This window comes from Dromaius novaehollandiae, chromosome 2 (assembly GCF_036370855.1).
Source record: "Dromaius novaehollandiae isolate bDroNov1 chromosome 2, bDroNov1.hap1, whole genome shotgun sequence".
NCBI classification, from domain to species: Eukaryota; Metazoa; Chordata; class Aves; order Casuariiformes; family Dromaiidae; genus Dromaius; species Dromaius novaehollandiae.
The window spans coordinates 108,010,362-108,022,038 of NC_088099.1; the positions used below are offsets into that span (position 1 = coordinate 108,010,362).

The 11,677-nt window shown below is 39.7% G+C and overlaps 1 long non-coding RNA gene across 1 annotated transcript; it reads left to right on the forward strand.

The window, feature by feature from the left end:
- Positions 1–374: 374 nt before the first annotated feature.
- On the forward strand, positions 375–8,174 carry LOC135327558 (uncharacterized). The gene is made up of 5 exons (XR_010387872.1): positions 375–864; positions 1,031–1,090; positions 2,207–2,350; positions 3,147–3,295; positions 4,301–8,174. It is a non-coding gene; the product is annotated as an uncharacterized LOC135327558 (long non-coding RNA).
- Positions 8,175–11,677: the final 3,503 nt, after the last annotated feature.

An 11,677-nucleotide genomic window follows, 5' to 3' on the forward strand; every position in this document is an offset into this window, starting at 1 on the left:
TGTTCAAAGTTTGTATATCGGACAGATTTGTATGTCCATATGCATCCATAAAAACGGGAAGGAGTCTCAGCTTGAATGTTATGGGTAAGACAGCAAAAACCAATTTTATTGTAATTTGAAATCCGAGTTTATTTTATCACATAGATTGAGTGATAACTGCAGGTAAAACAGCTTAGCTATATTCCTTTTACCTCTTATTTAGAAACATTTTTTTCTAGTGACATTCATGCTAACCTAATAAATTTACAGTGTGTATATATAATAAAGCTATAGATTTTCACAGGGGAGTTGCGTCAGACTGATGATAACAGGTGATGGCAGTTAACATACAAAAGAGTGCACAGATATGATGATGGCAGCAGAAGTCGAATGTGCCATGCTGTGTAGTGGGAAAATAAGCCGTTGGAGAATGGCTAACAAAAGAATAGCTTAAATGACGGTAATAAATAAATGGCAAATGAGATAAATATTCCCTGAAAGCACTGCTTTGCCAACAGAGCTTTTGTTGTTGACCTTGCATTCAGTCTAAACTGTTCTCGTGGGTAGTCTTGTGTGTTGCTTGGAGGTGAATTGCTGTGAACAGAAGGAATGTGCAGACTATAAGCAGTGTTGTGACAAGAGAAAGCGCATGGAAAATGCATGAGATTGGTTGCAGTCAAATATCTACTTTCTTCACTGAAAAGAAAATCCAAGTGAATATGGCATTATTATCTGTAGACTTACTGTGTACTTCACAGAAGCATGGTCAGTGGTTCTCGGTAGCTGCTTTGGAGCCAAAGATCATGAGAGCTTGCCTTGGATATTCAGACTCTGAATCTGCAATCTCTAGCAAAGATGCTCTGGAAAAAAGAAAAGGAAAATCAGGTATGTATGAAGCAAAACCCATAGAAACAAAGGATAGATGTCCTGAGAAGAAGAAAAGGTTTGTAACAATCTTGGTGGAGGAATATGTGGTTTGGGGTGGGATGAGGGAACATTAAGCAAAGAATTTGGAACAAGTTTTCATATCCTTTATGTTCTGTCATTATAGGCAGTGTCCAGGTTGCTTCCTGAGACCTCCCCCTGCAAACCCCTGTCTGCCTGCAAACAGGTATGTACTGCTGTCCTCTAGACTGGATAACTTGCTGAAAAGCAGTATGGCTTTTTGCTTGCCTCAGTTTTCTTTGGGGAGGGTGGGAACCCAAGGCATATGATGTGATGGTGTCGGTCTTGGTGTTGGCTGAAGTTTCCAGCCAGAGAGGAGGCCCACAGGGCAGGCTGTAATTGTTGTCCCTGCTCTCCCCATAACATGGGCGTCGGCCTGGGAGTTGGAGGTGGATTCTGCTTTTGGGATCTAAGTCTCTAAAACTTGTGCTTTCTTTTTTCAGCCCTAGCAGGTGCTTTTGATAATACAGGGAAATATATGAGATGTCAGTAGATTGCATGTTTTATGCCCTTATACACATAGCTGAGATGTTGAGGAGAGAACACAAGGGTGTATTCAGGGTCTTTTTATATAAAGAAATGTAGATCATTTCCTTTAAGGGGCTCTGCAGCAGTGTTAAGGCACTTTCTTACCCTATAGATTTGATTATTCTAGAAGAGCACTTAATTTTAGTAATATTTATTTTAACACTGGAAAGACTGTTTTGTCAGCTATACCTATTTGTAAAGGTTTGGCTCTGCCAGAATGTGGTGGTGTGAAGGAGAGAGACCTAATAATTGGGGAGAGATTCAAACAACTAGAAAGCAGTGGTGTGCCAAATGCCTTATCTTATTGCTACCATATTTATATTCTCTTTTGCAAACAGAGTGTTTTGGTTGTGTCCTTTCTATTTATTCAATTTCAACGTTTGAATAAGGAGGTTATTCAGTGTTTCGATCTTATGGAATAAGACCCTTCACTCTGTGGTGCTCTGCGAGGTGTTGGGTGGTAACAGGCTCTGTTATAGATCATGCAGTCACTGCAGAACTAATATTTTTTTACCACAGTGACTTGATTTGAAATGCTTGTTGCCTGATTTCTCAGCTTTGTCTTAAGCATCTTGATTGGCCTTCTTGATTAGAAGGCAACATTAGAATCAAAGCAAGTACAGGCTTGACAGCTACTGACTTCTAAGAAACCAGTCTTGAAATGTAACAGCAAATTGTTCAACAGTTATAGTGAGTCATGCAGTAAATATAGAAATCTAATGCTATATCAAAAGTTTTGCTTTACTTTTTACAGGGTAGAAGCTGGATTTTAGCACAGTTCCAAATTGCAGTTCAAGAAGAATGACAAGAATATTATATGTTACTGTGAAGGTGTCTGCACTATACTTCATGTTTTCCAAGTTAAGCATTTGTTGGAAAATGGAAAAGAATCATGCAGGTAAATTGGAAATCTGCCTAATTGACCTCCGACTTTGCTTAACATAGTCTTACTGCATTGGTGAAAACACCTCTGTTAATGCTTGTTCAAAGAGTGACAAGTGATTGTTATTAGAACCTTAGGCACTAGAAATTATAAAAAAAGATACCATACAGGTCAATCACTACAGGTTCTGGTTTTGCTTGAGAATTAATGCTTTGCATATCCGGTCACTCAAAGAGTTGAAGAGTAAGATAACCAGTAAACTTGCTTGTATTTTCTAGCGCAGTACTGCAGTATATTTTGAGGAAAAAAGACATCTGGGACTGCTGTTACAGATAATGGGTAGAGGAGAGCTATAAGGTTCAAGGATGTAAGCAGTAGAAATTTGTCATGAAGGCTGAGAGGGAGGGAAACTTGAACATTGGAAAGCAACATGGGCAGGTAGGGTATTGTGCTCCTATAAACACAAACCTCTTACAGTTAAAATATGAATTTCTGTGAACTTGGACAGGAATATGCCTCTTCATTTATAAACCATCTGAGCTTTAGACTACTGTTTCAGTTGGTATTGGCATCATTGTGAGTACATACTCTGCGGCTCTGTGTGGATCTGAGAGTAACTGTTTACCAGTGAAGAAGGAGAGAGGATTAGGGTTCAGGTTTGAAGAGGAGAGTAAATTATTGTAGGTGTGTCAAGAATGGGTCAGCTGCTAAAATACAACCTAGTCAGTAATCCTGAATCTTTCTCAAAAAAAAAAAAAAAAAATTGTAAAACTTGTTTTAGAAAAAAACTTTTGTTTTTTAATTCTTCTAGACCTTTTTCCAGTTTAGGGTGTGAAAGCTGAAGTAGAGGAAGAAAAAACTGTGGCTGAAATATTTATGGTTCAGATGAAAACAAAGAACATAGAAATCTCATATACAACCATGTTTTGCTCAGGTTTCCAGTTCAATCGTGTCTACTCGGTAAGCTTTGTAGGCTACAATTTTCTTGCATTCAGATTCTTGGCCATGCAATCTCACTGTTGTCAGTCATAAATTTTAAGTATGGTAATGTATTATGATGCCTGGGAAATCCGTTTAACAAAGTCAAATGAACAAAATAGCTCAACAACCAAGTATTCATATTTTTAATGTCTGCTAACATACAAGGGAGACTGAGGCACAGACAGTTAAACTGATTTGACTAAGATTAACAGCCTGCGAGTTACACAGAGAATTCAGGATTTCCAGATATATGGATGCATTGTTCAAATTGGTCATGGGAAGATGGAGTTCCTGTGTTCATGATGTATGGTTTTATTTTCTTATTGCTGCAGTTATTCATTGTAAAGGACAATTTCCTTGCAGAACTATGAATCTCTGCTTGAAATGCAGAATTATTATTTTCAGTAACTGATTTTTCACTATGTTTTCCAGGTAGGGAAAGCACTAATCTATTAACACCTTGATATTAATTGGGCTAGATCCTTAAAACATCACTTAAAAGCGTTGGTCAAACTTTTGCTTTGTAGATCACATTCTCAGTTCAGTTCCCATGGTTACCATGAAGGTAAAGCTCATATAACATCCAGCTCAGAATAAGATGAACTCCCAGAAGAGGCAAAAAGGGAATCATAGTATCAGAAAGAGCTGGGCTGTGACAAGTGCGATTGCTGCTAGATTCATAATGCCTGGAGTTCTACCAGTAGGTCTGTTTCTTAATGATAGTGAACCAATTAAGGAGTGGTGTGACAATGATAAAAAGTTAAGTCACCTTTTAGGAAAGATAAGAGTTGCTTTAGGAGTTGTTGGAAACACCTTGTCATTTGCTATGATTCAGGAGACCTGGGGTGGTTTTCACCAATTACTGTATAACTTCACTATTTCACTTAGCATATCGGATTGATGATACTCTAAAATTGGAGAATTCAATCACAAAACTCACAGGGCATCCTTAACCTTTTTATTTTTTTGTTCTTTTTCCCCTAGGACAAAATTTACAGAGCAGAATAGCCACAGAAAATGAGTGAGACTTAAGCTGCTAAAAGTACAAAATAGATGGATGAACATTAAGAGAATACTGATCTATCAAAGTCAAATGGTCAGTGATTTTTTTGATGATAGTTGAACATGGGTATGTATGAACTGTCATCAGGGGAAGATGTGGAGCAAGTCCAAGGGGGTGATGAACTGGGCTATTTGGGGAATTCAGCAGGTATAGCTGAGCAAAGGCTAATGAAACATAAGAGAACATCCTTACCTTACTCAAATTCAGGCAAGACCCATTCCCCCCACCTCAGCAAGTAAAATTTCCCCCAGCCCAGGAGTCATGGCAGTGTGCCCCTAAATTGACAGATACTTTCTAACCCTGCTCAATCTGAAAACCTAGGCTTTCTCTTTGCTGTAATGTAAATCCTAAAACTTATCACTAAAAAAAATATACAGAGCCCTTAAAGCATGGCCCTCATGCAATATTGCTGCCAGGCTGGCTTACTTTGCAGCCTGCTCTTTGCCTTCATAGCAGCTTCCCAGCTCCACTGCAGCTGGAGCTCTAAGCTTTCTCTTCTCTACCCTAATTTTTCTGCTGAACCCTAATAAAATACCCCCAGGCATTGTCCTGATGAATAACTTCTCCCAGGCCAGGTCCCTTTGCAATGCAAATGTGGCTTTGGCAGTTGTTTTCCAGCCCTGCTGCAGTTGGAAATGAAGATGGGCACACTCTACCATAACCCTATCCCTTGCCCTATTTTTTTTCTAATGAACTCCCAGAACCCCAAGGCATTACCTTGTGCAAAACTTTTCCCAGGCAAGATCTCTCTGTGGCCTTGGCTTTGGCAGCCCCTTTGCAGCCCCATTGCAGTTGGAGGTCTAGTCTTGTCCTTTCCATCTCTACCCTAACCCCAATTTTCTTGCTACCCCCCTCCCCCCCCCGCCCCCGCAAGCTCCCTGGTATTGCCCTGATGCAAAGTTTCTCTTAGGCCAGGTCTGTCTGTAGTTCATGTTTGGTTTTGGCTGCCTTTTTGCAGCCCCATTGCAGCTGGAGGTCTAGTCTCTGTCTCTATCCTAACTGTAACACTAATTTTCACGATGAAACCCTCGAAGTCCCGTAGGCGTTGCCCTGGCACAGTACTTTCCCAGGCCAGGTCTATTTGCTGCTCATGCTTGTCTCTTGCAGCCCTACTGCAGCTGGAGATCTAGGCTTTGCCTTTTTTCTTTACTCTTACCATTATTTTTTTGGTAACCTAAGGCATTGCCTTGACACACAATTTCTCCCAGGCCAGGTCCTTTGCAGTTCAGGTCTGGCTTTAGCTGCCTCTTTCCAGCCCCACTGCAACTGGAGGTTTAGGCTCTCCTTTTCTCTCTACCCTAACCCTACCAATAACTTGAATTCTATCCTTAGTATCTGCTTGACCCCTACAGATGTTCCCTAGGCATGTCCCAGGCAAATGATTTTTCCTATTCCACGTCCTTTTGTATCTCATACATTGCCTTGGTGACCCCTTTCCTGTACTTTTTCTGATAGTATGCTGTGTGAGTGTACCGTGTGAGTATTCTTGACTGTTTTTCCTTTGAGTTAATCTGATGATACTGCATAGTTGTTCATGGTTGTGTCAATGCTGGTGTCTGTTGGGTAGGTCTGCTATTAGTTTGTAGTATGCATGCCAGTATGCCCTTAGTTTTCTAAGTTATGTTATTTTTGAATATTACTTTTTATTGTGACTCATGAAGATTTTATGGATAAATTTAACAGATGTCTGAACTATGCTCTTAGTGTTTCTTATGTTTTCAATGTTTCTGAAATACACTGTCATGACATTTTCTCTGTAGGCAATGGTATGCAATGAGAATGCAGAATATACTGTTGTAAATGAGGAACTGGTATAAAATATTCTCAGAGTAGTTTCATATTCTCAGAGTAGTTGTTTCAGACATGGAAATTGTGTATATGCATATATTTTGATATAAGCCTTTGGATATAAAAAAGGCACTAAAGTAAAAATATATCCCATTACAAATGTGTGAAGGTTTGCTATAAAATACATTCATGATTTACAGTCATTATGCATTTTATGATGATTAGTGGTTTTTTGGAGTGAAGTGTGAATTTATTAACATAAACATTTAAAACCTTGAGTATTTAGATGAAGAAATCATTTATAAAGTGCAACTTAGGTGAAAAAAAGAGAAGAGGTTTTTACACTTGCAAAAGTTCTGCTACAGGTTTACCAATGTCTCTGCCTTTTTTGACTTTTCTTTACATTTTTGAAGTTTATTTTTAACTTTTGATTTTTGATTTTAGGATAGTAAGCTTTTTAAAAAAAGTGTTATAAGCAGTTACTTTTATAGTTGAAATTGCCAGGGTAGTCTATTCAAACGTTCAGCTTACAAGAAACATTTATCTTCTGAATTCATTTTTTAAACATTTTCTTTAATCACTAATTCTTAAAGTTATAAAGAAAAGACTCACTTTTAATTAAAAGGAGAGTGACACTATGGTGAGGATATATTAAAGTACGATGGAGATAAAATACATTTAAAATTAAATCTGCTGTAATATTGAACATCAGTATTGTGGGGTATGAAACTGAAGCTTTAGAAGAAATGTCTTTTCAATTGTAGCAATACTATCTTCATGCGTTTTGAATCTGACACTAAATTTAACTAGTATCAAAGTACCTTGCCCTCCCCCAGCCATGTTCTGTGATATCACAGAATCGTAATTTCTGTGTCCAGGATGAAAAGACTGTTTTTTACAGGTATATGTTCCAATTATAATTTCTTCATCTTCTCTGGCCTGTTACCTTACCTTTTGTTTCTGGATTGTCTGAAGTGTGTGGTTTATTTTTTTTATATAATGATTTCTTAGACTAGATATGCTTGGGTATTTTCTAAAAGCTTTTTTAGGTGGTGCTTCTCATGCAAATTAGCTGCCATGTGCAGTCCGCCCTCCTGGAACCTTCCAGAAATGGTCTCAGGGCTTCTCGGGGTCTCCGGTGCTGTCTGCCCCCAATGTTGCGATGTCAGGGCCAATCAGAAAGCAGGGCTGTGCCCCCTCTGGCGCACCTCCCCCTGTCCTGTGTTTCCCTGCTGTGCTGCTGCTGCCGCCGGGTTCCAGAAGCTTCTCCTGGGCGTGAGCGGCCCTGTGCCATGGGTTTTTGTGTGCTTCCTTTATGGTTTGCCACTGCCACACAGAACTTGTTTGCAAAAATTTGTCTTGTGACAATGTTTGAGATGTTAAGAACTCGCATGCCCTTAATGGTTTCTTGCAGTGTCTAATATTAAATTTGCATGTTGGTATTCTAATAAATTCAAACAAGCATTCACATATAAATTTGTGATATAAAATGAAAAATATTATCGAAAGACTATGGAAAATCCCTGTGGCTTGTCCTTTAAACCTATCCTGAGTTTGGTACTAAAGGTTCTTTTTCATCCAAGTGAAACGTGAACAGAAATAGATCCCTCTTAGTTATAATGGTGGTCATGTACAACGGGTATGAAATGCAACAAAAATTTGTCTCAGATTCTAAAGCTCATCGAAACAGTGAAGCTGTACTTAGCTCATAGGTTGATACAGGCAATACTTACCTGTTGTATGCAAAATGGTCTCTGTTCAGGAAATTTTGGTTCATTTATTGTCAGTTAACTCAAACTTTTGATCACTGATTCAGGTATTGAGAAAAAGAAAGCCTAAGCACTTGAGGAATTAAGTGTCAATTAAACACTTAAGGAAACCCCTTTCTTCCCCTTTCCTGGACTCAACTTCAGTCAAACACCCCTCCTCCCTCTTGCTAGACTCAAATCCCCTTGTTTTTGCCACATGTTACTCAGTCCCTCCCAATCCCTTTGGTGAGGTGGTGGGCAGCACAGGAGGTTGGAAGTCAGTGCAGAATGGTTTCTCTGCTGCTCCTCCCTTCTTGTTTTTCCCCCACCCTGGTGTGAGGTGCCTGCAGTTCCTCAGGGGTGCCCCTGTCCCAGTGTGGGGCACCTCCTTCCAGGAGTGCATCTCCAGTCCTGTCCCCAGCAATCTCTCTTCCATGTGCCCTCTCTCCCCAGGGCTGTGGCATTCTCTGAAGTGGCTGGTCGGGCGCAAGGGCTCTCCAAGGGTGGATGATAGGCTGTTCCTATCAGTGTAGGAGCTTGCTGGACCCAGCTGTAGTCCCTGCTGCCCAAGCCCTGCTAGTTATGGCCGATAGCCAAGCATGTTCCTGCTTGGGTGTATCCCCTTACGGTCTCAAGGTCCTTCACTTGTGTATAGTGGGTACCTTTATTTCTAGAATTGTTTGTTACAGTGTGGTTAAATTAATCCAGGCTGCACTAATCAGAGTTTCAATTAGGACCAACAACATCGATAATTAAAGCTAAAATAAACCAAAAGAAGATTTAGCTGATAAGAAGGTTGAACTGGATTGCAGTTTTGTTTCTAGAACCCACACCCACCCTGAGGAAAAGGTGCTCAGCCCATACTGGCAGTACTTACACCTCCCCTTTATCCCTCCCTCCTTACCCCTTTCTCCCCGAGTCAACTTAGAGTGGGTGCGCAGGACGGCAGTATGGCGGTCAGAGGAAAAGCTTGTGGGATCATGGGATGCAAGCCACACAAAATGGAACAAGTTCATGCTGGCACCAGAAGCTGCTGTCAGTGGAAGAAGGCCGTCCATGTGGCAAGCAAGGTGGGCCAAACACATCTGGATAAATGAGTCTTATGAAAATAAAATAGAAAATATAGAGAGGCGTTGGATTATTTCTAGCTATGTCTAGCCTTATGCTGTGCCTGTTCAATAGACCTGCCAAAGAAGTGAATGGGAAGAGATATTGAGAAAGGACTGCAGGAGCTGAAGGGTAACAGATGCAGGCAACAAGGTAAGTTTGAAGCAAATACAGTCCACGTAATGGCCAGTCGGGCCGGAGAACTTCAACAGGATTTTGGGGATGGTGAAAGCTGACTCAAGAGGAGACTTGTCAGGTTTGTGAAAGATAATATTTATTAAATAAATATTTAATAATCATGGCCCAAGAACTTGCTGTGCTGTAATAGCTGGAGGCTTTAAGAGCAGGGGAAAATACTGTATATCCTTGCCCTGTTCGTATATTCTTTCTTAGGTACCCCATTTGGCCAGGGTTGGAGAAAGGATGCTGGGTTAGAGGGATGTTTTGTCTGAAGCAGTACAGCTATTTCTGTGTTCCTGTTCATTCAAAAGGGGCATCACCAAGGAAATGAGAGAGACTGATCCTGAGATGGGTGAGATTGAAAGGTAGATGATGTAAAGAATTGCATATGCAAACATGCGTAACTATTTTTGAAGAGGTATAGCAACCACATGTCATCTGTAATGTTAAGTCTGGTAGAATCAGAAGGCCATGGTCAACCCTCAAGTAAAAGATTTGGTGGCAGGTTGATAGATGTTGCGTTTTGGTTATCAGCCAGTATGACACTGATATATCAGAGTTTTGGGAGAAGCAACACTGCTCTTCAGACTCGGGGAAAAAATCTTGTGATTTTTTTCCTACTGTGGCACCTAAATGGCCTAAGCCTCTTGATGTTCCCTAACTGTAGGAGATAAAGGGCACCTTATCCACATGCTGGATACTGGCTGTCACTAACTGGTTATTTCATGTGTGCAATAATGACAAATTGCAATTTTATTTTTAAATCCACATTGAGTCTCTGGCTAATCTTTATTTACATGAAATTTCAGGGATACAGTGATAACAGCAAAGGATCTTCATCACGTCTCCTTTTCCCTGTGCTGTGATGCTTTACTCAGCAGCTGGGATATATCTTTTTGCCTGGGAGATGAGAGCTTAGTTATGAGCTCTCTTTTGTCCTTTAGCACAGAATCTTCCAAACCACAGCTTGGGTGCTACTGTCCACTCATGGAGAGGAACAAAATGGATCAGACTCTGGAAAGCTATGTTTTCTTTCCATCTATGGAGGATAACATTGTATTGTATCAACACTAAGATGTTCAGGTTTTTTTCCTTTCCAAAACCAGGAGGTCTTACAAGACGTGAGTTTTGCCCCATGAGACTATGTGCTTAAATGATTACGTCTTGGTATGTGCCTCTGGACTTGTTCTCCACAAGTTTTGTAAGTTTTTCATACACCTTAGTAGGAATAGGAATTTAGTGTCAATGGAGGCAGGAGAAGAAATCACCGAACAGCAATCATACGGGCAAAGTAACTCCATTAATCTTACCGAAAGTGCAAGTTTCCCTTCCTGGTAAAGTTAAAACCAACCTTTACGTAGCCCTCTGACTTTCTCAATTTACAGTTACACTGTAACTATGGATTTTTTTTTCTGTTTTTCATTTTTTTTCTCCTAGATCTTAATGCCTAGCTCTGTAAGTTGGTTTTCTTATAAGATAATTGAAGGCAAACTGTATTCTGGCAAATGAATTGGGTTGGAGTTAAAGTTGAAAAGGTAATGGGTTATCAAAACACTCTTACCTGAGCAGCAGAGATCTGATATCTGACACTGTTTGCTCTTCTGTATGTATTGTCGTCATCTTTACAGATTTTAAAAACAAAAAACTCCCCACTGCTGGGACAGTCATTTAAACTGAATTTGCTGCAGTGTTAGTTTTGGTTTTGGTAGCCATTACCTTTGGAAAAACTTGTTCAGCTGGATGCTTGCTTTCCTGTCTAGATATACTAAAGACAGGATGCAAGATTCCCCAGAGGGGCAACTGAAGCTGTGCAGAGGAATTTCTAATTATTCCACTCAGTTTCCAAGAAATTCAGCTCCTGTCAAGGTGATTATTCAAGTACAGGCAGCAGTGACTGAAATTGCTTAAACCTGTTGCTGAAAGGCTGGATAGAAGCAACACACTCTTCCAGTGGGGCCAATGGCAAACATGATACTGTACAAAAGCCTTAACTTTTTTATGGGCATTTTTAATTGTATGCCTGTGATTAAATGAACCATAGAAAAGGAACAAAGGAAGAAGAAATTAAATAAAATACCAAGCAAATAGATCACATCTGCTATCATGTTTTAAAGGTGATTTTGATCAGAGGCAAGTTTAGCAGCTAATTATACTTTTATCATAAATGTATGAATGGTTCTTTAAACATAAAGTGATAACAGGTGATAATGACAGGAAACTTTATTGGTTTTGATACAGAGCTCATTAGCATTACTAGAAGACTTTTCACTGACTCTAATAGGAGCTCATTTAATGTTTTGTGAGTATTAAAGTATATTGATATCTAGAAAAGGAATAGCATTGTAGTTTAGCTTAAAAATCTTTTGTATGCATATTTTAACAAGTTTTTCTCTAAGGCAAATATGACAAAAATGCAGAACCCTGAGCAAAATGTTGCATGATGAGCAGGTTTTCACCTGTAAAATCTTCTTCTCC